The sequence below is a fragment of the Anser cygnoides genome, chromosome 5 (genome assembly GCF_040182565.1).
Source record: "Anser cygnoides isolate HZ-2024a breed goose chromosome 5, Taihu_goose_T2T_genome, whole genome shotgun sequence".
In the NCBI taxonomy this organism is placed as follows: Eukaryota; Metazoa; Chordata; class Aves; order Anseriformes; family Anatidae; genus Anser; species Anser cygnoides.
In genome coordinates, this window is record NC_089877.1 from 25,879,194 (window position 1) to 25,905,000 (window position 25,807).

Sequence of the window (25,807 nt, forward strand, 5' to 3'; positions counted from 1 at the left end):
ATCCCAGAATACAGGGCCAGTGCTGGCCACTTGAGTCCCTGCATGCTGTACTTACCTTAGAGCAAAAGCCAGCTGGAAGCCACCGAGCAGCAGGAAGCCCATGTGGGATTTCCTCTTGACCTTTAAAACCAATTGCCTGATATGTTTCCAGGCTGCTTACTAGGGCTGCAGGGAAAAAGGAGCCTTCCTCCTACAAGGTCTTCTTATAAGAACCAAGGCCTGCTTGGAGATCAACCATGTGCTGAGCTGCAAACAATCATGTGTTAATTGTTTAGTTCCCTGCCCTGTTATTACTTGGGGGATGGTGCCTAGGGTTGGCTATTTATAGAATCAGGGTTAAAGGCTGATTCAGTAATTATGAATAAAAGAAATCTATACAAAAAACCTTCTTTAGCTAGAGATAAGAACTATCTGCCCCAAACTCTCTTTGAGGGATTAGTAGGGTATGTTTGGGGAAAAGCATAAAAACAGGACAAACATCTGATAATGCTCCTTCTCCTACAACCTCTCAAGCTTTTTGCAGTTTAGGAACTTACTTAACTACAGCAGACACCTCTCCAGGCTGATATTTTAGGGGTTCAAAACCAGCTGATGGCAGCCCTGCTTTCAATAACACCAGCACACAAAGACTGGTATGCAGTGAACCTGACATCTATTTACGACCATTTAGAAGGATGAGGGAGCCTATTGCCAATATGTGCTAGAAGATTGATAAATGTGGAGGAAAAATTAACATTTCGATCCAGATTATTAGAGAAAACAGTACTTCATGTGTCAATTTTACATCTGTCCTATCTGGGTCTTTATCAGCGCAGCTCTGTGCTATGTAAGCAGAACAACAAAGGCAGTGGCAGTAGTTCCAGGAGCTTGGAGATAAGCTTCCACTATGCCTATATATGCATATGTGTGCTTAGCACAGAAGAGATTTTACTGCCATGTAACTCCTGCTAGTCCTAAGCATCAATCAGGCATGACAAGTCACTGCCTAAGATCAGGTTGTTCTTGCTAGTGGCACGTTTCCACAGGCGTAAGAACTTCACCATCACTGAAAGAACAAAATGACTGGAGATGGGGCTTTGGTGGGTGACAGTGCAGCCTGCTGTCCTCTCCAGTATAATCTGTGATGTGTGCCTGGCTCCCTGCAATGCTCTGATATGAGTATTAAGTTCATTGTTTTTTTAGTAGGAATCATTTAGTAACACTGTGTTATATCCTATTAGAAAGCGAAACCGTTGTATTTAACCATGAATATGCTAGGGAGTTCATTTAAAATTCCCTTACTGTACACATCACATATTATTTTTTCAATTAAACTGATTCAGTACTGGCATACAACATACCTATGTTTCCTCGAGTACTCTCATAGGTAATTGAACATCTGGAGGTAAAAAAAGCAACAATAGAAAAGAAGAGATTCCATGTAGGTTCTTCATATTAAGCTGAAAAAAAATCCACAGTGCCTACATGCTGCTTGAAAGTGAATATAAAGTATTTCTGAGAAAGGAGCTGTAGAACTTGAGACTATTAAGACAGAACAAGGGGTTATGAAAATGTATAAATGCATTCAGGGGGAATACTGGGGTGCCGTTGCTACCATCTGCAAGATGTGTTTCTCTTCTGGTTTTCTACTTCTGTTGCTTGAGAAGATTTAATGTAAAGCGAATATGACATTTTTGCTGCTACTTACACCATATGCATCACAAAGCTTTGTTTAGTCTTAATAAAAATTAGATTAATGAATTTTCTTTTCCAAATTTTTAGTATCTTCAAAAACATTCTGCTTTCAGGAAAAGTCCTACATCAGGACAGTAGTGGGAAAGTGCAGGGAATGTAGGAAGGAGGGAGAAAGAAAATAAAAAAGAGTTATATGAATACGCTCCATGTTCTACCTGTTTAAAGGCAACTAAGCATTTTTCAGTTATTTCTGTAGTCTGCTATCACTCCCTAAAGCTGTAACTTACATACATTTTTTACATACTTTACACATAAAGTGAAGCTGCCTCAACTGATGATAGCTTGAGTTGGTCTTGCTCAGCACATCACCAAGCGTCTCAGTGACCTTGCTTGAAGTGCAAGGGTAAAGTGTTTGCACTGATGAACTGTTCTGGAAGGAAATAAAAGTCATGAGTAAGCATTCCTGCATTGCCAAGCACCGTTCTGTCCCTTTTCATCTTCCTCTCTTAATGGGGAAGGTTAGCACGATCGTACTTATGACTGTTACTTCCTGTGCACGTATCTATCTGTAGGTGCCTGTGTATAAATGTAAATAAACCTGAGGTTTGCTCTTACCTCAGTTGGCCTTGGGAGTGTTTCAGGAACCAAAATAGTATGTGAAATACAGGAGTTTGTTTCTTTTTTAAAAGGTCCCTGCAGAATCGCTATGGTACAGCAGCCTGTATATAGTCTTCACATACCTCATACATTTTGTCTGAGTGTCTCATTGTATTTCATGAACATTAATGAATTAAGTTTCAGGAAGGAACCACGTAAAGACTGTAGAGATTAGTGTCATTTAAAGGATGATTTGTGTAAAAAGAGGCTAATAATGTAGCCAAGTTTATTCAGGTGTCAGTTGCAAAACTAGACATAAAACCTGTGAGCCGTAACTCACAGGTGATCACTCAGATCACAAGCTCCCCACTGCTGCTTCAGAAAGATCACCTCCTTACCTGTTTTCAGTGATATATTTAGGCATACAATAATTAAGCACTTTCATGTTGTTTTCAATCTTGATACTTCATTTTCAAGATTCAAACCAAGCAGTTAGCCCATCTGTCCTGAACTTGTATATCAGCATTGGTATCTGAAGATGCATTAGCAGAAAATCATTAACTCAATCAGCAGCAGAAAAATATGAATGCCAGAAGAGAATAATGTTCTGAAATTGTTCCCATATATCCAGATGTTTTCTGTGCCTCACACACTAAGACTAATTGTGACAAATTTCTGAGAATGTCTGGCCAAATTCTGCTGTGAGGTTAAGCGTAATGGTTTGCACATCTATGTCAAAGTAAAACTTCTAATTGAGGAGCGACCCTGTACCTTTGTATCACTAACAGTTGAGACCTTCCCACACCCTATTTTTCTATATGAATGATATCACACCACAGAAATGGCAAACATCCCACATTTATAATGAGTGGAAGTGTAAAATAAGTTTGAATAAAACCTCTTCACCACAATCCCAGCCTTCTGGAATGCAGTGAACCCATGGCAAAAGAAGCAAACGTGTTAAACGAGGTGTATTCTGGGAGTAGTTTTATGTTCCAGCCAGCTCCTCTGGTGGCCACTGTCCGATAAATAGCTTGTGTGCACTGTTGCATCTGTGAAAGAAAGTTGTTGGTTCAACTTGCTGTGGAACTCTGCTATGGCTTTTAAAATTCTGCAGCCTTGAAAGACAGTTGGTCCCCCTAGGTGTAAAAATACGGTGCTTGACTCAGTTCATTGTTTCAGTTTAAATGGACTCAACGAGATGTATTATCTTGTTGGGTATGGGCACAGTGGCTGATGAGAGACTGGCTTGACTTCCTTAAAATCTTTCTGCAAGTGGGATACGTTTGCCATCCTTTGATTGCCAGGAAAAAAAAAAGAAAATAATAATAATAAAAAAAAAAAAGCTTTTGTTCCTAGAACTGGAGCAAAGCCCACATGTGAAGGATTTTCTGGCGTCCTGTTTCGTACCAGCTCCTGAGAACTTTTTTTCTCAGTTCACATGCACTTTTCAGCAGTGTTATCCTTAGTCCCCAAGACTAGGAGCATGTGGGAGTGTGGAGGAAATGTATACGTTCTTCCCAGTCCTCCACTGGACAGAGCCCAAATTCCTTGCTGTGGGAGGGATATGAGGTTCAGAATTGGAAGAACGGGTTCTGGCAGAAGCAGCCAACTGGAAAGAGAGAGATCCATGTGCAAAGTCCCTTCCAAAGATGAATCAGGGTGAAATGATTTTACATGTTCTTTCATTGTCCTTCCCACCTTGTAAACATTCCTAAAGCCTGTCTGTAAGCCCTGCATAAAGAAGTGCTAATATCCATATGTCAGTACTGGAAATGGTTTCTCCCACACCTAAAGAGCCAAGTTCATCCCGTATGTAATTCCACTCACTTTAATAGCATTGCAGGAGAAAGGATACCAGGCCAGTGAGTCCACCCAAAAGCTGCAGATTCTGATGAAAACAGCTGCTTGCCTTGTGGGTAGGATGAATCACCACAGGCTGCAGTTGCTCAGGCCTTTGCAGTAGATTCCTCTTCACTTCTGTGTGCAATTCTGCCTGCAAATATCTGAATTATCTGGTCACCAGCTGCTTAAAAGTCTTGAAAGCCTCGTTTTAAGAGTTAAGGACAGCAGAGCAGCTCTTGTTCTCAGTTCTTAAACTATGTCCATTGAATGTGTGTTTCTGCTGTATTTATACTTTATTTATCCTATTAGAAGACATTTATTAATTAGCTGCAATAGCCAGGGAGGATTTTTATTTCTTCTGATACATTTCTTGATTTTCAGAGAGGGGGAATGACTATTAATTGTTCTTTGCTCAGTCAGTCAACAACTAGAACTAGAATCTAGGTCCGGGGAACCGATGCACCTACAGGTATTAAATTGCTTCAGTGTCTGGCCAGTACCTTGTGATCATACAGTCAGAAAATGCTGAGTGCCAGCTTTACAGTCAAAATGGAATTTCACCCCATGGTCAGACCAGCAGGGAGTTTCAGAGAAGCTGGGGGGGGATTTTCATAGGATCATATGGGAATGTCTTTTAACAAATTCTCTTCTATTACAATGATTCTGTGACCCTGGTGGTGCCTTCCAGTCTTATGTTCCTATAAATACCTTGCTTAAGAACTAATTCCTCTTGACAATCTTACGGTGCTTCAGCTCTCAGTAGAACACGTCACCAGTTAGTTTGTCTTAGGGCTAACTTCAGTACTAGATATTTGTTTTCTGTTACTGTGTTATTCTAGACAGCAGGATATTGTTTTGAATATTACCTGTAGGGAATTTTTCATTAATGAGTAAACAAACTTTCAGCTCCTTCAACAACAGATGCTCTAAATTAAAAGGTCTGAAAACAACAGTCATATTCTTTAAACAAATGGTGCACTGTAGGATCCTGAATTATAAATGAAATTGTAAATGTGTACAAAGTCCAGTTAGAATCTACCTGGGACCAAAGTTCACCCTTACAAGAAGTATAACATCATTGCAATTAGTGTTCACTAAAAAAACTAACAGAGGAAAGACCTTCAGAGCAAATGAAGGTTAGTTATTTTAATCACACTGGAGCTTTTTATGAATTTGCTTTTATGGTTGAATAAAACACGAGACTACGTAGTTGTATGAAAATGAGTTTCCATGAGCTGTCTGGAGCAAGAGATAAACAAGATAAAACTGACATGCTCTTGGACATTGAAATGTATATGCAAAACTACAGCTATTTTGTGTTCGTGTGTGTGTTACAGAGAGAGAGAGAGTTGGGATTTTAAGTGAAAACATCTATTTCCAATTTCCGATTTCCCTGTGCCCACATATAGGCATGAGGAAAAGTCATTTTTATAGCCAGCCTTCCTAACACTACATAAGGAGTAGCACCTTTCTTTCTTCCTTCCGCAGCCTGTTGCACAATACTGTATGTGGTGTGAGATTAGGGCTTCTTCAAGATGTTCTTTGTTCTTCCCATTTTACCTAACGCAACAAGGCAGGGGGTTGTCAGGATTTTACCAGGAAACAGTAGAACTATTTTTTTTGCCCTAAGTCTGCAAATGCCTCCTTCTCTGCATGTTTTTGCACAAATCAATTAGCAAAAATTTGATTTCATCTCACTTTGCTTTAGCTCTCTAAAAGTTATCCCAGGCACCTAAAATCCTAATCCAAAGGTCACCTCTCCTAATTTAGGTATCTAAATTTGTTCTGTCATGAATATGCCCCCACCCATCATTTTACCTCTCACTCTTGTCTCAGGATCCTCCTCCTCAGCATATTTCATCTAATTCTAAGACAAATGAGTTAAATGAGTAGACTTTGGTGTAAAATGGGACAGCTATTATGGACTGGATGTCCAACTTCTCAACAGCTAAAATTAAAAAGATTGAGCCAATGTTTCTTTTGGTTTTCTTCTGTGTAAAAGTTCACACGCAATTATCTATATGAGCCATTTTAGATCCTAAACTGAAAGATCTTTTTTTTTCAGCCCAGAACCTATAGGTGATGGCAGCAGGTACAGCGATTTGTCTGCACATTCCTGCCAAGATTTCTTGTAGTCTGCATCAGTCATTTATTCTAAATTAGGAGTGTATTTGCTCTAGGCTTGCTCTATAGTCAGTGAAGAAAGGCAAGTACCTTCAGAGAAGTGTGTTTCTGGGTCTGCCTGCCTTTCTCCATTGACAACAGAGCAAGTCTCAAACTGCTACAATCCCATATTGGGTACTTCAGTTAAAGGATGGGATGAATCCATGTATATCTGCTGCAGTGCTAGAACGCATAATAAATTTGAAATCCACTTTAAAATCTTGCAAGTATAATATAAATCATATGTCAAATTACATATAGTGCCAGTGATGTGTTTGTGTGGTGGTATGCATACACACGCATGCATGAATGCTTTACATATGATTATACTACAACAACAACCCAAAAAAATAAAAAATAAAAATAAAAAATAAAAAATAAAAGCCTGGTAATATAGCCTGTGAAATAATTACACCAGTTTTTAGAAAGATGTGGAAATTATTTTTTTCAGAAGTGAGCTTTATCCTCTTGTACAAAGTGGAATAACACTTCCAAAGTCAATCAAATGCAATATAGCATTTGTTCTAGACGAGTATGATTCCGCAGTGAGACCATTTTTGACCTGATGGAATAAGAATTTTAAAAAAGGAAAAAAAAAAAAGGAAAAAAAAAAAAAGAAAGAAAGAAATTAAATGCGTAGTGGTAATAAGAGAAACTTTACTACTGACCTCTGTAAAGACTTATTGCCAAGACTCATATTGTCAGTGACGTCCAGGATCAACAATGCTCACAAGCAGTGGACTCAAAATGAAGTTGTCTGTTTTTGGCAACAAAATATTCTGCATTTAGCAAAGGCATATGTTTCAAACTCAAATGACTTCACTTCAAATTAAAGCAAAAAAATGTTTTGAAGTGTAGTCATTTGATAATCATTTGCTTTAAAATAAGCAACATATTTCTATCTAATGGGATCCACATCTCTAACAAGTGAACCAACAGTGTGACAAACAAAAAACAACCTGCTCTTAAATATAATTCCAAAAGAAATTACACCTAGTTCTTTTTGTTGTTGTTGTTGTGCTCTGTTTTCCTTTTTTGGCTGCCTGTAGAACTCCCACAATTTTTTCATTGCTACAATGACAAATGCTATGAGAAAAGACCTGGTCCACTGCCAGAAATCTACTCTAGACTTCAGTATATGTTTCTGCTTTCAAGAGTCAATTGTTTTCCTTCTCTCCCAGGGGCCACTAGCTACCTTATTACCAGAAAGAATGACCCCTTGACAGCGCAATTGAGATCCAGAAACTCAACAAAATTGTAACCCCTCCAGTGGCATCAGAATTCTAATCAACAGCAGAGGGTCTGGAAGACAAATGTACTTGTGTATAAGGCCACCATATTAGAAAGTGGCTTCTCTACTTGCAAAGAAACCTATTTCTATTTTGTTTCTCTTGATATTTTTATTACCCCTGTTCTTGTAACCTTTTCATTGCTAGTGTTCTTAAGGTAGAAGGGTTTTCACAGCATGGGAATTATCTGTACTCAGTTTACACAGTTTTCTGCCTTTTCTTTCACTTGCAATCTATTTTGTGCAGTGTACAACCAGACATGGGAGCCCCCTAGTTATTACTGATTTTTTTTCTCTTATTCAGCTTAATCCACTAGCAGAACAATTGTTCCATCAATATGTTTATTGCCATACAGGAAACACAGGTAAGGACTCCAGCCTTGAAACCGCATTGAAAAATGAGCTTGGTATCTTAAGGTGAACTTCACAGAGAACATACCTTGTACTTGCAAGGATGTGCACCAAAGTGGAGGCATATGATCATATTTCTCAAGTATAATTACTAGCAAAAGCGTTCAATATATTTGCTGGCTCCTTTTGCATGCACAAGATTTGAGAATCTAATGTTGTTTCACATAAATACATTCAGATAAATACACACAAAGATGATTTGGAACACAAGTCCCTGGTCTAACTAGTTGTTATATCTGTACACATGAAGCCTTGCCCCAAAGTCTTGAGGTTGATAGAATGTGTGCCGCCAAACTGGCAAAATGCATTTTGAAAATGTTAGAGAACTTTATGAAAATCTCAGTGTGAGTTAAAAGTTTTCTTGTGATTATTACAAGGATTAGCTGATGTGCATTAGAAGGAAAATGTTTAAGAGCAGCCAGCCAAATGGTAGAACATGAGTTACCCATGAACCAAAAACGGCCCACAGACACTCTGCCAACTGACTGCTGTTAAGCAGAAATTGGGAAATACTTTAGATGATTGTAGGAGAAAGTTTCTTGAGATACAGAAGGGCGAAAATATTGAAAAATCAGAAGCAGTCAGCATGGCAAAACAAAAACACACTTGGTTTTTAAAACCTCTGGTTTTAACAGAGCTTTGGGCGAACACAGGAATTTGCAGAGACGGGAGCCTGATAACAGTATTGTGGCCTTAGGCACAAAACAAACAAACAAACAAAAACCAGCAACAACGTTCTGCTGAACATGCAGAGGGGAGAAGGGCATGAGAAGGACAAGAAAGCATTAGGGCAAAAAAAGAATCCATGTTTTTATTACCTTTCTCAGACAAAAGTATTAGACCCCCTAAGTGATCTCTGGAAGAAGAACTCCTAGCACCTCCAGAGCAGGAGCAGCACAAACAGCAGTAATTTTCCCTGCACTGTCCCAGCAACAAGATGTCCTGCTAATGCAGAGAAAGCACTGCGTGCTACCCTTGCTTTCCCTGGTGAGACACATTTGTGCTACAGACAGGCAAAAGGGAGGATGCTGTGAAAAAGGCTCTTCCACCCTGTAAACCAGACTGAGATAGCTCACAGGAGCATCTGAAGTGATACTTGGATTTTCAGGTCATTGCCATACAGAAGGATCGGAGTGACTGAGCTCTTGCTTTGCAAGCAGTCACACTACAGGGAGAGCTGCTTCGCACGTGTCCTTTGCACCTGCAAATCGAATCTCAGCGTCAAGACTTTAATTAATAACAAAAAGTGGAAAATTGACAATTGAATCTTTTGGCACTTTTACCCCAAACTGTATTGACTTATTGTCTTGCATGTTAGGGTCATGTCTTTTTCATTTCTATACAGAAGCCGGAAGCAAGTTACGCAGATTGTTACATGTATAAGTGTTATACATTAAAAATAATACCTCTAAATAATGCTGTCAAAGTACGAGACCTACCTGACTGATGGAAGAGTCTTCTAAAAAAAGCAGCTCTGAGCTTCCCTTAAAAAGAAAGAAGGAAAATCTAAAGATAACAATGAACAAAAAAGTAGCTGCTTCTGCCAGACCCATCAAGTTAAATGGCTCTTTGTATTGTTCAAAGCATGTACACTATTGTCTTCTGTGGCAGAGGGTAAAGAGAGGGAACTTTCACAGATGTTTTGATGAGACAACAAATAAAAATAATATTTTGACAGAGCTCATCCCATTAAAAAAAATAAAATTGCATTTTGCCGGCTCAAACAGAAATCCCCTTAACATGAAAAATATTGATGGTGTATGTGGAGCCATCCAGTAATACTTAGAGCAAACGTGCCATTCATAACAGAGCATGCAGCATGACTAAAGACCCTAAGTGCCTGGCATCATTTGAGCTTAGTTTTAAATACTTATGATAGACATATTTTGGAATACGTTTCCTGAACGTAGTGTCAAGGCTTTACTTCAGCATTAGCTGACAGGTTGAACTGGTGTTCATCTACCCAATAAATGCAAAAAGGATTAATTTCTACGTATGTACGAAGTTTGGCTTTTTTATGCAGGAATTGGGACTTACTTGCTTTCCTGATGAAACATTTACCTCACTCTGCCTCATCAATATTAACCTCACAGATCAACAGATCTTCATATTGACAGAATAGAGAAGTCAATATCTCCTTATTATTATTTAATAAGTATTTCATTGTCAGTAACTGAGTGAGAACAAACATCTGTGCAGTATAATGGCATGCACTTTAATTTCGCAAGGTTACCGTCATGCATATGTTAGACAGAAGAAAGCTAACCCGTAGTAAGAATCACCCAGTAATACCAGCGTATAAAATGACAACATGTTGAAGGACATTTAAATTGAACAAAACAGGGTGTTTTTTTAGTCCTACTTTTGATATACAAATGTTGGATGTGTTTTACTGTGGCTTCTGACTATGATTGATAGGAGATGCATCAATTTCAAGGTTTGTGAATTTAAGTAAATTGTTGTCAGTGGTATCACTTCTTCTTTTTTGTATTTTTTTTTCAAATTATCTCCTTACAGAGAATAGAGTATTACAAATTGAGACAGGGTATACATAAAGCATCAATTTAGCTTGAATATCCACTTACAATAGTAGGAAGAAAATAGTTGTGATACGGATGTGAGTACATCAGAGTCATTCAGAAAACTCCAGAGTATTTAAAAAACAACACCGATGGTGGTTTGGCTTCATTTTTTCCTAAAAAGTCCTTAGTGTTTCCTTCTGGAAAATACTTTGTTTGCCTTTCCATTCTAAGGATAAACACAAAATTAAAAAATAAATAAATAAACACAAAACAGATCTTAGAGATGTCTTTTATCTTTGTCCTCAGAACATAATTCCATTACATTCTACATTAACAAGCAAACAAAACAAACAACAAAACCCAACAACCGTTTCAACTGCTTGCAACTCGTGGCAAGTTTATTAACCCTTCATGACTTAAGCAATGCTTTATTTAACTCAAAAGCCTAAGGAGCTTCCTTTAAAACCGACAGCAATTACATATTGTACAGCCAAGCTTGCTGAAGCTCCAGTATCTTCAGAAATTAGCTGTGTCTGATCTTAAACTAATTTTCCCTAGACCACTTCTTATCTGATGACGTCTGACTTAGGATCTGGTGAAATGCACAGATACTTTTTATTATGTTTTCCAACTCATGGTCACGACTTGTTTCCACGTATATGTGTGTTGTGTCTATGTATTTATTTTATTTATTTTTTTTTTTTTTTTTTTTTATTTTTTCTCTAGGTTGGAAGAGACCTCAAGATCATCGAGTCCAACCTCCGACCTAACACTAAGTACTCCACTAAACCATATCCCTAAGCTCTACATCTAAACGTCTTTTAAAGACCTCCAGGGATGGTGACTCCACCACCTCCCTGGGCAGCCCGTTCCAATGCTTAATAACCCTTTCGGTAAAGAAGTACTTCCTAACATCCAACCTAAAACTCCCCTGTCGCAACTTTAGCCCATTCCCCCTCGTCCTGTCACTAGGCACGTGGGAGAATAGACCAACCCCCACCTCTCTACAGCCTCCTTTCAGGTAACTGTAGAGAGCGATGAGGTCGCCCCTGAGCCTCCTCTTCTCCAGGCTGAACAAGCCCAGCTCCCTCAGCCGCTCCTCGTAAGACTTGTTCTCCAGACCCCTCACCAGCTTGGTCGCCCTTCTCTGGACTCGCTCGAGCACGTCCATGTCCTTTCTGTAGCGAGGGGCCCAAAACTGAACACAGTACTCGAGGTGCGGCCTCACCAGAGCCGAGTACAGGGGCACAATCACTTCCCTCGACCTGCTGGCCACACTGCTTCTTATACAGGCCAGGATGCCGTTGGCCTTCTTGGCCACCTGAGCACACTGCTGGCTCATATTCAGCCGACTATCCACCAATACTCCCAGGTCCTTCTCGGCCAGGCAGCTTTCCAGCCACTCATCTCCCAGCCTGTAGCTCTGCTTGGGGTTGTTGCAGCCCAGGTGCAGGACCCGGCACTTGGCCTTGTTGAACTTCATGCAGTTGACCTCAGCCCATCGCTCCAGCCTATCCAGATCCTCCTGCAGAGCCTTCCTGCCCTCGAGCAGATCGACACACGCACTTAGCTTGGTGTCATCTGCAAACTTACTGAGGGTGCACTGGACGCCCTCATCCAGATCATCGATAAAGATATTAAAGAGGACCGGCCCCAGTACCGAGCCCTGGGGGACTCCACTAGTGACCGGCCTCCAACCAGATTTGACTCCATTCACCACAACTCTCTGGGCCCGGCCATCCAGCCAGTTTCTAACCCAGCGAAGCGTACGCCAGTCCAAGCCACGAGCAGCCAGTTTCTTGAGGAGAATGTTGTGGGGAACGGTGTCAAAAGCCTTACTGAGGTCAAGGTAGACCACGTCCACAGCCTTTCCCTCATCCACCAAGCGCGTCACTTGGTCATAGAAGGAGATCAGGTTCGTCAAGCAGGACCTGCCTTTCATAAACCCATGCTGACTGGGCCTGATCGCCTGCTTGCCCTGCAAGTGCCGCGTGATGACCCTCAAGATAATCTGCTCCATGAGCTTCCCCGGCACTGAGGTCAAACTGACAGGCCTATAGTTCCCCGGGTCTGCCCTCCGGCCCTTCTTATAGATGGGCGTCACATTGGCTAGCCGCCAGTCAACCGGGACCTCCCCCGATAGCCAGGACTGCCGATAAATGATGGAAAGCGGCTCGGCCAGCTCCTCCGCCAGTTCTCGCAGTACCCTCGGGTGGATCCCATCAGGCCCCATCGACTTGCGCACATCCAAAATCTGCATGCCTGTCTATATGCATAAAGTAATGTATATGCTATTTGTGTGTGGTTTTAGTTTTAACATCAGGTTCTATAAATGAATAAAGATACTATCTTCATTTTACTGTTCGCTAAAAGAGGCAACATGGAATGGATTCTGTAAATCTAACTATACATGTTGCTGATTAAAAGCTGATGGTAACAGTTAATATACAAGGGGACAGACTAGTTTTTCTTCTAACATTTTTTCAGAGAAAAAAAAAAAAAAAGAAAATTAGACAGAAAAGAGCATTTCCAGATGTGACTGTATGGGGCTTGATTTGAAGCACTTTTGTTATCTCCTTAATAATGCATGTAAGAATGCTCATGTGAAACGTTATGTTAAAACTCAGTCATAGTAGATATTTGTGCTTATGAATTGATTCCTTATCTATATTTTATGGAGAAATAGCTCGGCACTGGATTACAGCACATTATTTTCCAAACTCCTTATTAGAGTCTGCATCTCTCTCTACTGTGCCTCCAGGCTTAAATTAAAAACAAAACTTAAGTAAAATTTAAAGAGACAACATTCAGAAAGTTATTTTTTCCAAAGCTTCTGAAAGTTCATAATTATTTTTGTCCCTAATAGGCTTGCCTTTGAAATAATTTGATAGCTAGGTTTGTAAATCCACTTGGAAGGATCCGGCATCCCATAACCATTAATAGGAGTATATATCACAAAAATGATTTTGCATATAAATAATGGTATACAGGATTTGGCTTAAATTGTCTGCTTTCATTTGATTTTTTTCCCCTCTAAGATAATTTGGAGAGAGGCAGGAAGATCAAATTGAACACAATTTGGAAATGAAACTTGGATAATTGAGCAAAGTAGGTTGAACTTGTCAGTCACCTGTGACCTCCTTCTAGTTGCACATCACTTCAAATACCTGAAAGGAGAGGCCTGTGCAGAGTTGGAGAACGCATCCAGAGCAAGTGGGGCTTCACTCCGCTTACCACATTAGGAGGTAAACTGCTTGCTGCGTTTCTGTTTAAGATGGAGGGACCCGAGCACAGTGCCTTGAGAAGGTGCTCGGCCACCTGACGAGGTCAGGGGTCTCGGTGGAGGAGAGCAGGATGGGTGCTGCAGGAGAGCCCCATGCAGGGTGCTATGGGATCAGAACTGCGGTGGACCTGCAAGAGATGACAAGGTGAAGCCTGGCGAGTAAACCAGAGCCTGCTGGGGGTAGGATCTCCATTAGAGTCTCCTACAACTGAAAGTTTGCAGTCGTCCCTGTGCGTGAACCCAACATCTCGCTGTTCATTTTGGAGCGATTATTCAAAACACCTTGGCAGCTGAGCCCTTCGCGCTTTCAGGATAATTATTTCTAATCGTGATTGGCAATAATAGTAATTGCCATATTCAGCCAGCGCCCAGCTGTAACGATTTTTTTTTATTATTATTATTATCATTATTTGGGTTAACAATCGGCACTGACAACAACGTCTCCCTCCCCCAGCCCCACAGGCGAGGGGCCGGCACTACTCCGCCGCAGCCCCCCCGGGGAGGGCTCCCCCACAACACCGGGCCCCTGTCCCGCGTGGGCGCCCACGGGGGAGCCGAACCGGGCGATACCGGGCCGCTGAGGGGCTGCGGCCCCCTCGGCCCCCCCGGAGGAGCCTCTGCCTAAAGCTGCGGGCCGACGGCGCGTCTCTCGCCGGTGAATCTTGGCGGGTTTGTTTGTTTTAGCTGAAACCGCCCCAAAGGCTCCGTGCTGACGCTGGCGAGGAGGGGAGCGGGGGCGAGGAGGGGCCGGCGGCGCTGACAGCTCGCCCGGAGCGGGTTTGGCGATCGCCCCCCGGCCGCTGCGCCCCGCCGGAGAGGGCCCCCCGCTGACCGCCCCCGTGCCCTTCCTCCTCCTCCTCCTCCCCCCCCCCCGCCCGGCTGCAGAGTCGCACAGCACCGCGACGGCACCGCCGGGTACCGCTGACGGTAAAAGCGAGCCCAGCGCCTCTGCCGCCCGCTGAACTTACTTTGGTGGCTGTTTTGGGGTCTGCACAAGTTTGGTGCCGGGGATTGCCGAGCCCCCCCCGCCCAGCGCCGCCCCCAGCCCGCGGTCCTGCAATGCTGCGGGACAGCCTCTGCGGGCGCCGCCCCCTAACCCAGCCTAACCCTAACCCTAACCCCAACCCTCCGCCCCAGCCCCGGGGGGTGGGTTTGGGGTCGGGGGGGGGGGGTCAGCCTGGCTGCCGGCCGCACCCCCGTGGGGATGCTGCTCCCTGACGTCAGGCGCCTGCTCCCCCTTTTGTTCGGTTACAAAGAGTTGGAGCAGCGGCTTACCTGCGCTGGGGGCTGCGCCAGGGAAGTGGGGACGGGCGAAATCAGCCTCGTCCTTCTCCCTCGGATCTGCGATCGCCACACCTAAGTTAATTGCAGCCGGGAAAGTGACTCGCAGCCTCCTCAGCCCCGTGTTTTGCTGCCTGGAATGCAGAAAAAAGCAAAGTTTCCTTGGAGCCTGGATGTACCAGGGCAGCGTTAGCAAAGCTCGGTGCTCCTTGCTACGACCCATTGACGTAAATACATTGCCAAATATCATTATTCCTCCAGCAGTCTTTATTTTCTGTTTTTCCCTGTGCATCTCCTTCACGACCATTGCCGTGTTGCGCGTGCAGCTGCCCGCGAACCTAGCAAAACAACTGCGCTACCGCGGGTTACCCGCAGCAGACATTTGTTCTTCCTCTCCTGATTCTGCGGAGTTATTAAAAAGTAATGGGTGCCAAAACAATCGAGGGATATTTCCTAATTAGGGAGGAAAAAATGAACCGTCACCCTTTTGCGCAGTTCGTGGGCCACCCCGCGCCCAGGTCCCCCGCGTTTTTCCCTCGGGGGCGCGCACACGCGCGGCGCACACACGGGCACGCTCGTCCCCGCACCTCTGGGGCGGCTGGCTCCTTATTTCTCACGGAGCTTAAAGAACAACTCGCAACTGAAGACAAATGAACTGACAGGAAAATTTATCACTTTTTTTTTCCACTTTAATTTCTTCACGTGCCCTAATGAAACGCCGAGCCCTTGGCGAGAGAGGCAATTAAACCACCCGGCGCAGGGAGTCCTGCGCTCCCCAGCCCGCCGCACGCTTTAGGGGGCTGAAGTTTTCCAGCGGAAAACCGGGCTTTTATTGGGGTGTGTGCGTGCGATCCCACGTCCACGGAGATCCACCGGATCCCCACGGTGTGCCGGGCGTTTCGCAGCCCCCCCGGCCCCCGAGCTGTGCGCAGCCCTCCTTGCCGTGCCCCCTGCGTGCCGGTGCGCGCCCCGTAATTCTTCACAACGAAATTGCTTCCCCTCGGCTTCCCAGGTTTTAATTTAGCGGAGGACTGATTAGCTGTGGCTTTAAAAGGGCCAGGGCTGCGCTGGCTCGCGGCGTCACCTCTCACCTCCCCGCAGCCCCGGGCTGGGGTCACTGCGGGGCCACGGCGGGGGAGCGGGCAGCGCGGCCCCGGCGGCGCCTACCTGCGCGCCCCGCGCAGTGCCCGCGCAGTGCCGCCCCCCGCGGGAGCGCGCCCCCGGGGCCGGGGGGAGAGCCGCCCGCTCGCCCCCGGCGCCAGCGACCCGCGGTTGAAACGGATGGCGGCCGGAGCAGCGGGGAGACGCGGCTCCGCTGGGCGAAAATAAGGGGTCGGGGGATTTTAGGTCACATCCCCCTGTCCTAAAGCCGCCCCTTCTCCCTCTCGGGGGAAGGGGTGGGGAGGGGAGGGCCGGCCGGGGTGCGTCGCGCCGCTTAAAGGCTTCGTGTAAACTTTTGCGTTTGGAGGGAATAACTTCAAAAAACTGCGTCTGATTGGGTTCAGCCGCGGGTGCCCAGCTCGCATCGATTTGCGGATTCATCGAAGGTGTAAAAAGCCGTTGGTAACGTTTCAGGTCCAGTGTCCCTAAATCAGCAGCTTCTCCCTTCTCTGCCACCAAATCCTGGAATTAGTTTAACAACAACAACAACAAATTATTTTTCAGCTGTAAAAAATCATTTCAAAGAGGGGTGATGTGATAAGAGTAGAGGCTACAACAAAAGTAACAGACCGCTTCTGAACAGACTTCGCTTTGAGCAAAGGTTTCAAGTGTGTCGGATCCCCATTAGAATGATGCTATAGGCTTTATTCTGACCATTATGGAGGAAAAAAAGTCAGGCAATGCATACCAAAATATCAGCAAAAAAAGGCTAAAAATGAATTTATTTTCCGATATGAACAGTGAAAGGTGTAAGTACGTTTTTAATAGTTTTGATCTTTATCAAACGATCGATGTAGATAAAGGCAAATAGCGAATATTCAGGAAAATGCAATTAATTTTAAGAAGTTACCTTTCCTTGAATGTACCGGTGCTTTTACAGAGCTGGTGCGGAGCCATCGCTTTGTTTATTTTTCTAATGTCTACCCAAATTCCAGCAATCCACAGAGCAGTAACAGCTTTTTCCATGTGTTTATCATCGAGGTTGCAACAGGATTCGCCTGAATTGTTCTGCCTTTCTTGTGTTTTCCTTTCTTCCCTTTTCTGCATTTCCCAGTTACATTTGCTTTGGTTGCAAAAATAAACAGCGGAGTTTTTAACAGCAATTTGAGATGATAATGGTTACTGATCCCATTCTTTCCATCATAATCTTCAAGTGGTTTAAGATTAATGATAGGAGGTGTTTTAGTAAGGAGTGTGGGTTCTCTTCTCCAAAGACCATCGCTATGATAATTTACTTAAGATGTTGACAAGACTGTCAGTAAGGCTAATTTTTTATTAAGCTGCGCTGTAGCAACTGTAGTAAGCATTTGTTGTTGTTATTTAAGCACACCGTATTTCTGAATGCCTTCCTATAAATATTGTTATTTGGTCTCTGCCTGATGGATTTGCAATCGAGATGATTCCCCTCGCCTTTGTTTCAAGAAAGGTGTCTTCTGCTATTCTGATAAATATTCCCCTCCACCCTCCCCCATTCCTCGCGCGCACATTTTTAAAAGAAAATAAATTTGAGCAACTACTGTCTCGATCCAGCAAGCCAGATCCGCAAAGCTTTGTTTCGGCCGGGCTCTGTCTAGGCACAGCCCTGACCCAACGCAACTCGGCTCAGGTTTGAGCGGCGGTGTTCTGCTTTTGTTTTTATTTTTCCGATGGGCAAAATAATCACGCCAACTATAAATATTTAACTGGAGCACCTCAGCGCGCAAAGAGGCTCGGGTGCCTCTTTAAACGCGGCCGACTTATGATTTTTTTTAAAAAAATATTTTTGTGGCTTCCGAGCGGAGTTGTGCTTTTGTTACCCTCCCCGCCACCCCCGCCGGACCGCGTCCTCCTCGCCGGGGACCAAGGGGGGTCCGGGGGGCGCCGGGCCGGGGTCCCCCCTGCATCCGCGTCCCCCTCCTGTTCCCGGAGCTCCCCGGCCGGCAGCGGGAGCGGCGGCGGAGCCTGCCGGGGGGCGGCCGGTGCCGCGCTGAGGGGCTGCGGGTGCGCGCTCCCGGGGCGAGGAAGGTGCGGGGCAGGCGCTTCTCACTGCGGGGACACGTCTGGGATGCAACCCCGCGGCAGATCGGTTGGTTTCACCCTTCTGCCGTGTTTTCCATAAACACAGAACCGTAGGCTTGCTTACCTATAAATTACCGGCACCATGTGACACTCGTTTTGCCCTGCTTTATTGCCGTTTTCTCTCCCCCTCCCCGGTTGCCGGCCCCATGCGTGCCCGGTGCGCAGCGGGGCCGGGCGGGTGCCGGGCAGCCAGGGCGGGGACCCCGGGCACGGCTGGGGCTGGGGATGCGGCTGGGGATGCCCGGGACCCTGCCCGGGACCCTGCTGGGACCCTGTCCGGAGGAAGCCGCTGCGGGGCGAGGCGGGAGGCAAACGGCGGGGGCTGCGAAAGCGCCTTGACCCCCGTTATCAGCGCCCGCTCTTTCCCCTGTCGGTGCTCTTTAAAATGGACTGAGATAAAATGAAATAAAGTAAAATGAAATAAAATAAATTGAAATAATAAAATAAATAAAATAAATAAAATAAATAAAATAAATAATAAAATAAAATAAAATAAAATAAAATAAAATAAAATAAAATAAAATAAAATAAAATAAAATAAAATAAAATAAAATAAAATAAAATAAAATAAAATAAAATAAAATAAAATAAAATAAAATAAAATAAAGACACTTGGCAAACAGTTTCCCCCCAGCCCCGCGAGGCCGGCCGCGGAGCGAAGGGCAAGGGGCCGGGAGCGCGCTCCCTCGCCAGGCGGGCGATGCGCGCTCCCGGCGCCGTGCACGGCCTCGCTTCTCCTCCTCCCCCCCCCCCCCCCCCCCCCCTCGGCGCGTAACCGAGCGGCCGGCGCTGCCGGAGGCTGCGCGCTGCGGCCGGCAGGGGGCGCTCCGACGTTGCGCCTGGGAGCCCGCGCCGCGTGCCCGCCGCGCCCGCGCTCCCGCGGGGGCGCAGGGCCGCGCCCGCAGCCGCGCTCCGCGGCGCCCCCCGCTCCTTGACCCCCCCCCCAACCCCCGCGCCCCCTCCCTCCGCCGCGCTCCCCGCGCCCGCAACCCCGGGCGGGCGCCGCGCAAGGTGCGCGCATGGCGGGGGCCCGGACGTGGCTGCGCGGAGAGGGCCGCCTTCCCCTCCCCACCCACCGCCGCCCTTCTGTGTGTACCGTGCATTATGCAACTTATTAAATACGGCGAGAAATTGTCAACATTTTTTTCGCCTGTTAGTTCCGCTGATCCGGGCAGGATTTATTTTCAGATCTCAGGTCCCGGAGCTATAATGCGTGATTTTCTTTGCCTTAAATAAAATTGGTCAAATGTTGACAACCTTTAAGCCAATCTAACACTCGAGATTACTGATGGGAAACTAATGAGAAAATATCAGATCGTCCGGCCTGGGGGCTCCTAATTAAATCTTAGCTGATTGAAAAATAAAAGCGGGTTCGGGGGCGTGGGGGAGGAGGGAAGAAGCTCCGGGCTGAACTTTAGCTCTCGTTTTGCGTTGTGTTCCCCCAGCCCTCCCCTCCCTCCTGGCTGCCCCCTCCCTCCCGAAAAGCCGCTCCGGTTCTTTCCAGGGATCCGAGCGCGGCTATCGGTCCTTGCCCGGTAAATATTAAGGCCTTTAAGCAACGCGATTTAACTAATTAGAAAATTTACATCATTAAGTCTCAGGGAGAGAAAAAAGGAGAAACAAATCTGTCAGTCATTTTAAAAGAGACAGGCCCTATTGAAGTGTGAAGAAATCGGCTCTAATTCAAAAAGGCAATCGGGCAGAAAAAGCCCTCAACATTACCCTGCTAGTTATTAATCAGAAGGGGGTTCCCCCCCTCTCCTTCCCTGTAATGGCAAGAGCTGAAGCACATCGTTAGTTTCCCCCGACGCTGCCGCGCGGCTCCCATTCAGGTTTTTTTTTTGCCGCTCGCCCCTGCCCCACGGTAAGGGCGAGCACCCGGCCACCCGAGGCTCAGCCACCTGGACGCGGGGCCGCGCTGGGGACCCGGCTCCGCACCAAGCTGGGGCCCCGCACCCCGCATCCCGCACCCCGCACCCCGCACCCGCAGCGGCTGCGGTGCGCGCTCCGCGGCCCCGTGGGAGCGGGCTCCGAGAGGGACGGGACGGGACGGGACGGGACGGGACGGGACGGGACGGGACGGGACGGGACGGAAGGGAAGGGAAGGGAAAAGCCCGGAGCTGGCGTTGCCCGGGGGCCGCCGGCAGGAGCAGCGGGCTGGGGAGCCCCCAGCTGCTAGGGGGCTCCGGGAGGGGAAGGAGCGAAGGGGCTCGGCCCGCCCGCCAGCCAGCGTTGTTGCATCTCCCCGGCTCGCCCTCTGTTTCTCTCCCCCCCCCCCCCCCCCCCCCTTTCAAACACCCTCTGTAATTCCCCCCTTCCAACTGGGCGCTGAGGACTGTGGCATAAATAATAAATACATCCTACTCTGCGCTTTCTCTCTCCTAATCTCGAAGAATCTGACAGTCGCTTTAATCAAAGGAGTTTGCACTGTTTCTTCATGGAGCTAATTTAAGGAATTTTAAACGCGCTTCAGACAAAACCAGGCGATAGGGGCCTATTTCTGGTCCCACGGCCCGGGAACGAACTCTCCTGCGGCTCGAGGAGTTAACCCCCTGTAAGTGGGTTCAGAATCAGCCCCCTGGTGTGTTTTACCTGGCAGGAGCCTGTAAAGACAAAATGTTCTGGCCAAGGAAAAAAAAAAAAAAAAAAGGAAAAAAAAAATGCCTCTGCCAGCCTGATTCCGGCTCCCATTTACTTCCAACTGTTAACTTGTAGTCCCCTCTGTAAGTAGGTGCTCCCAGACACGTAAAGGTCTTCGCCAGCCCAGACACATGCCTTCATTAGCGCGCCGCGTGCTCGCAGGCAGAGCCGCGCAGTGCCCGCGCAGTGCCCGCGCAGGCGGCTCCTTGCAGCCCGCGGGCAGCGGCCGAGCATCGGGGGCTCGGCCCCACCGAAAGCCCCGTGTGGGGGGAGCGGGCACGGGGACCCTTTCAAAACACGCGTCCCTAAACTGCGACCCCTCGCTAAAAGCGGCCCGGCAACCGCCCCGGCGCCCCGGGCAAAGCCCCGCGGGCGGACCGAGCCCCCGGAGCCGGGGGGGCCGCTCAGCAGCTCGCAGTGCCGGGGGGAGCACAGGCCGGCCGCCCCCGCCCCCTCGGCATCGCTCTGCCTTGCGGCTGGTCGGAATGAGCCGAGTTTTCTGAAGAAGGCCCTTTCGAGAGAAACAAAACCAGCGACAAGCTCTTCTTTCCCCCAAACCCAACGTGAATATCAACCTGTCCGCTCGCCGGGCTTCGCAGCTCGGAGGCATTATAATAAAATTTACGGCGTCCTTAACAACTGCCAAGTAAAAGCATTAAAATCCCCTTTAATTGAGAAAACATTGATTTTTAACTCTGGAAAGAACGCAACCGTAATTTAATTGCAAACTTTCACCGATATAGCAGCATCTTGGGGAGAGAAAAACATTCCGTCTTTAATAGACCTACTTTATGAAGTGATAAAAACAAAGAAAACCTGACAAATAGACAGTTGCGACGGTGAAAGAAAAGTTATTTGCCTTCCCCTCTCCCTCTTCGCAGCCCCAGAATATCGTGCTCCCCCGGCCCCCTCCCCAGGAACTAACCACAAGCGGAAAAGCAGAGGCTTGGGGAGCTAGGAAGAAGCCGCAGTTCGTATTCTAAATAAGTATTTGCCTTTACCAGGCGAAGAATGATGCCAAGCGATTTAGGGGAACGTTTTTCAGAGAATGGTAGCCTCTTTCTAAAAGGTAACTGATCGGATGAATTTTCCTTACTTTCCCTTGTCCGTTAAAAAAAAAAAAAATCATTGCTAAAGGGAAAGGGAAATCCCACCCTCGCTTTCTATCTTATTTCTGTATCGGTTTTTGGTATTATAGGAGAGTAAAGAAGTTTTTGTTTGGTGGTTTTTCATTGATCAGTCACTCTGAGCTAATGTAATTATCCTCATCAATAGAAGGCTGCAGAGAGAATCATTATGTGGGTGACATTGATAAATGATCACCCAAGAGCTGCCTTTTCTCTTGGGCACCCCCACATATGACCCTCCCACATACACAAGGTAGCCATAGAAACACCTTGAGATCCTCAAACACGGCTGCAAATGGGAGAATACAGAAAAAGCGAGAGAAACCCAACTTCACACACTTTCTGTCCCTGCCGAAGCCCCCTTCCCATAGCACGGAGCCACCGAGCAGGGCTCGCTCTGCGCCCCTGCCCCGCAGGCGCCGAACCCCGGCCCCTCTCTCGCCCCCGAGGCACCACATCGAGCAGGGGCTGTGCGTGTGCCGTGGGGCTCGCTTCCCCTTTTCTTTTTCTTTCTTTCTTTTTTTTTTTTTTTTTTTTCCTTTTCTAGGAGGGTTAAATAACGGAGCCGCACGCACCGTGTGGCTGCACGGCTTGCTCCCTACGTGCCAGTTCGAAAGTCGCTCGTAGAGATGCGCAGCTGCAGCGCCCGTCACCTCCCCAGAAACGCGGCTCTTGGAAAATGGTTAAATCCGAATTATTTGTAGCGATTTTTTTAGTCACAGGACTGTACAGGAAGGTTCTGTGTTTCCTGCTAAGGTAAAGATTAATGCATTTTTCCGGCCGCAGACCCCCTTTTTATATAAGCAAATTCTAAAATATTGAGAGCAGTAATTGATTCATAATGATCCATAAATCGATGCGAGGAAGGGGCCGAGGGTGTTTATTTATTTTATTCCTAAAGCTGCAAGTAAAGTAGCTCTGACACCGTGTGGGGATGAAGGGGAGGAGTTGTTTAGCTGTGCGGGGTCATCCATCATCACTGTCGCGGGGACTCTGCCCAGAGCAGCGACCTCCCTTCTGTCTCTCTTTCTCGCCACCAAAACTATTAATATTAAAATCCGCCTTCGAACCTTTCCCCCGCCAGCCTCGAATCTCGCACGGTCCTCCTCGGCTCACAGGCGCTGGGCTTCGCCCGCCTGCCAGCCGATAGCCCTCGTTCGGCGCCGTGGGGGCTCGCCCCCCGCTCCCCCCAGCAACAGGGACAAGGACCAGGAGCACAAACAAAGTGCCGGCCCGAGCCTCGGCAGCCGGCCCCGCTCCCCAGGCGGCCTCCCCCGGCCCGCCGGAGCCCCCCGCTCCCTCCACGGGGAAGCAGCCGCGGCGGCGGGGGGGTTCCCGCCCACCCCCCCCCCGCAGGAGCAGCGGGTGCGGGCCGGCCCCGCGCCGGCCCCCCAAACCCCTCCGTGCCCCGGGGGGCTGCGGGTCCGAGGGGCAGCGCCGCACGGCGAGCGGGGGCCGGCGCGCCCCGGCTGCTGGGTGCCCCCGCCGCATCCCGTGCCCGGCCCCCTCCCCGGTCCCGGCCTTCGCAAACCTGGTCGGGGGCAGTTTGCTCGCTCGCTCTGCCGCCGGGAGGGAAAGGGGGGGGCAGCGCTTGGCTCCCCCGGCATCGCCTCTTCGGCCCCGCTGCGGCCGCTCGCCGCGGCGGGCAGGGCTGGGGGCGGCCGCGCGGGCGGAGGTGCGCTTCCCTCCTCTCTTCGCCTTAACAGCAGCAAAATCTGGAAGAAAAACCCCTCGTTTGCGGTGACTGCAACCCCCCGGCCCAGACCCGCTCAGGGAAAACGGAGTTTGGGATTATAAACGTGTGTGTGTAAACAAAAGGTGTTTCTTCTGCTACCCTTCGTTTCCCACAGCATAAGCAATTTTTATTCAGACTAGAGTATTTTCTTTAACACTATACCGCTGTCAAAACATTATTCCCGTTTTGGCTGCTTTTGACAGCTGAGCAGTTCTTAAAAATACCAAAATCGGAACCTTCCGTGCTAAACAGTAAATCTCAGATGGAGAAATCTCTGCGCGTTATTGTACCTTGGATCGCAGCAGAACGTCTCACGGCGAGCATAGCCCAAAAGGGGAAGGAAACGAGAAAGAAAATAAAGGACAACACAGCAACATCAATATTTAGTTCAACATAAACCCAACAACATACTACGGAAAAATCGTTCCCTGTCCTTCTACCTGGGCGAGGACGTTGTCTGGCTTTTCTCCTAAAACTGTAAAGAAAAGATCTGCAAGAAAATAAAGTCCTGATTAAAAACACAGCCTCCCTCTTAACGTGCTGACACAACAAACCTTGCCTTCTTATTTCCCGCATCCACAGTGACCAGAATGTGAAAATTGGGACCCAGGGCGTGCTCTTCGTTCAGGACTTAGGGGTCGATGTGATTTTAACCGGGACAGAGAGCATCCAAGCCTGGTGTGGAATAACCATCCTTTACATTTCATACGGGTGCCCTAAAAAGACGCCCACAAAGCAGGACCCGACTGCTAAATAAATCCTCACACCCATTCCACTGGCATCCTCCCTTCTGTTGCCAGCAGCGTGGGTCCATTTACTCAGCTCAGAAATTAAACATTAACTCCGAGGCTGAACCTCTCGCGGCATTCCGGCGGCAAAAGTTGTCAGCCCAAGTTTTTAATAACACGCCAGCCATTTGGAACGAGGAGGAGGACGGCGGAGAAGGGTCACGAATCTACGAATGGTTAAAGCTGTAACACTGGCTTCCTAGAAAGTTAATTCCAACCCCTTTCCCGCTCCCCTCCGCCCGAAATAAAGGCAGAGCCTTTCCCTGCTCCTTGGGCCCCATCCTGCTCCTGCTGACTGAGCAGTGCCACCGAGCGCAGCCAAAGCCGGCTGCCTTTCTAGCAGCGACGGTTCCCCCCCCCCCCAGCTCAAACTCTCCTTCACTTTCTTCCAAATGCCACAGGCTTTCGTTAAAGTAAAACCAACCCTCGTCCAGGATTCTGCACCAGCTATTTATATTTAAAATGTCAAATTAACATTTTCCCTCATTAGCTGAGGGTCTCTCTTTTTTTCCTTTTTTTTTCTTTCTTTTTTCTTTTTTTTTTTTTATGAAAACAAATGAAGAAAAGAAAAGCAATAAAACCATCTCAAAAGCTACATTGTGCAATCCTCACACAGGTAAAACTCTCGTTAAAGTCAAAGCTGCTTTTCCCGAAACTTCTGAACCTACGCCTGGGTTACAGCCATTCTTCAGCGCCGAGCTAAGTATCTGGAGTTAAGGACGGCAGTGGCTGTGCATGCACATGCACATACACATACATAGACACATACACGTACACTTAACACACATGGCTTACTGGTCTCGTACATGGGCCTTCACAACTCACACAGAGCTTCTATGTTATAAGCAGATAGTACAGATATTAGACACAGCTCTCTGAAATACAAGCTGGTGAGAGAATAGTTTGAGTTTTGTTTAGTCTGGTATGAAAATAATATCGATAATCAGCAGAAATATATCATCTCAGATGTTCTTTCACCCAATTATTCTATTAATGCCGATGACAGGCTTGTTTCTGATTTTTCCAACCTTTCTTTTCAATGCTCATGAAGAAATATATTTGAGACAGCTCTTCCAATAACTTCAATCTTGACTAAGCATGATTAAAAACACAAAAGCCTAACAAAAAATCAAAAATGAAATATTTATTACCGCATTTTGTGACTTAACACCTTTTTTTTTTTTTTTAAAACATAACGTCACAGTCCTCATACAAGTATTTTAATGTAAATTTT

The 25,807-nt window shown here is 46.9% G+C and overlaps 1 protein-coding gene and 1 long non-coding RNA gene across 13 annotated transcripts in view; both read right to left on the bottom strand.

Annotated features, from left to right (window-relative positions):
• LOC136790890 (uncharacterized) overlaps window positions 1–18,099 on the bottom strand; it is a 65,080-nt gene extending 46,981 nt beyond the window's left edge. For 3 of the 11 annotated variants that reach the window (XR_010831728.1, XR_010831725.1, XR_010831721.1), the window contains exons 1-5: window positions 15,059–15,690; window positions 13,668–13,911; window positions 10,564–10,726; window positions 9,418–9,462; window positions 56–7,036 (exon numbers count right to left, since the gene is read on the bottom strand). This is a non-coding gene — a long non-coding RNA (uncharacterized lncRNA). Of the gene's footprint in view, window positions 1–55; window positions 7,037–9,417; window positions 9,463–10,563; window positions 10,727–13,630; window positions 13,912–14,751; window positions 15,003–15,058; window positions 15,692–17,075 lie in introns of those variants that run through there. The other 8 variants (XR_010831723.1, XR_010831722.1, XR_010831724.1 and 5 more) reach the window with 8 other exon arrangements.
• Window positions 18,100–25,697: 7,598 nt separating this feature from the next.
• The window catches only part of MEIS2 (Meis homeobox 2), a 173,475-nt gene continuing 173,365 nt past the window's right edge, over window positions 25,698–25,807 (bottom strand). For both annotated transcript variants that reach the window (XM_066997578.1, XM_066997577.1), the window contains exon 12: window positions 25,698–25,807. This exon is cut by the window's right edge and continues 1,360 nt beyond it. The gene's annotated coding sequence lies outside the window, so the exon portion shown is untranslated.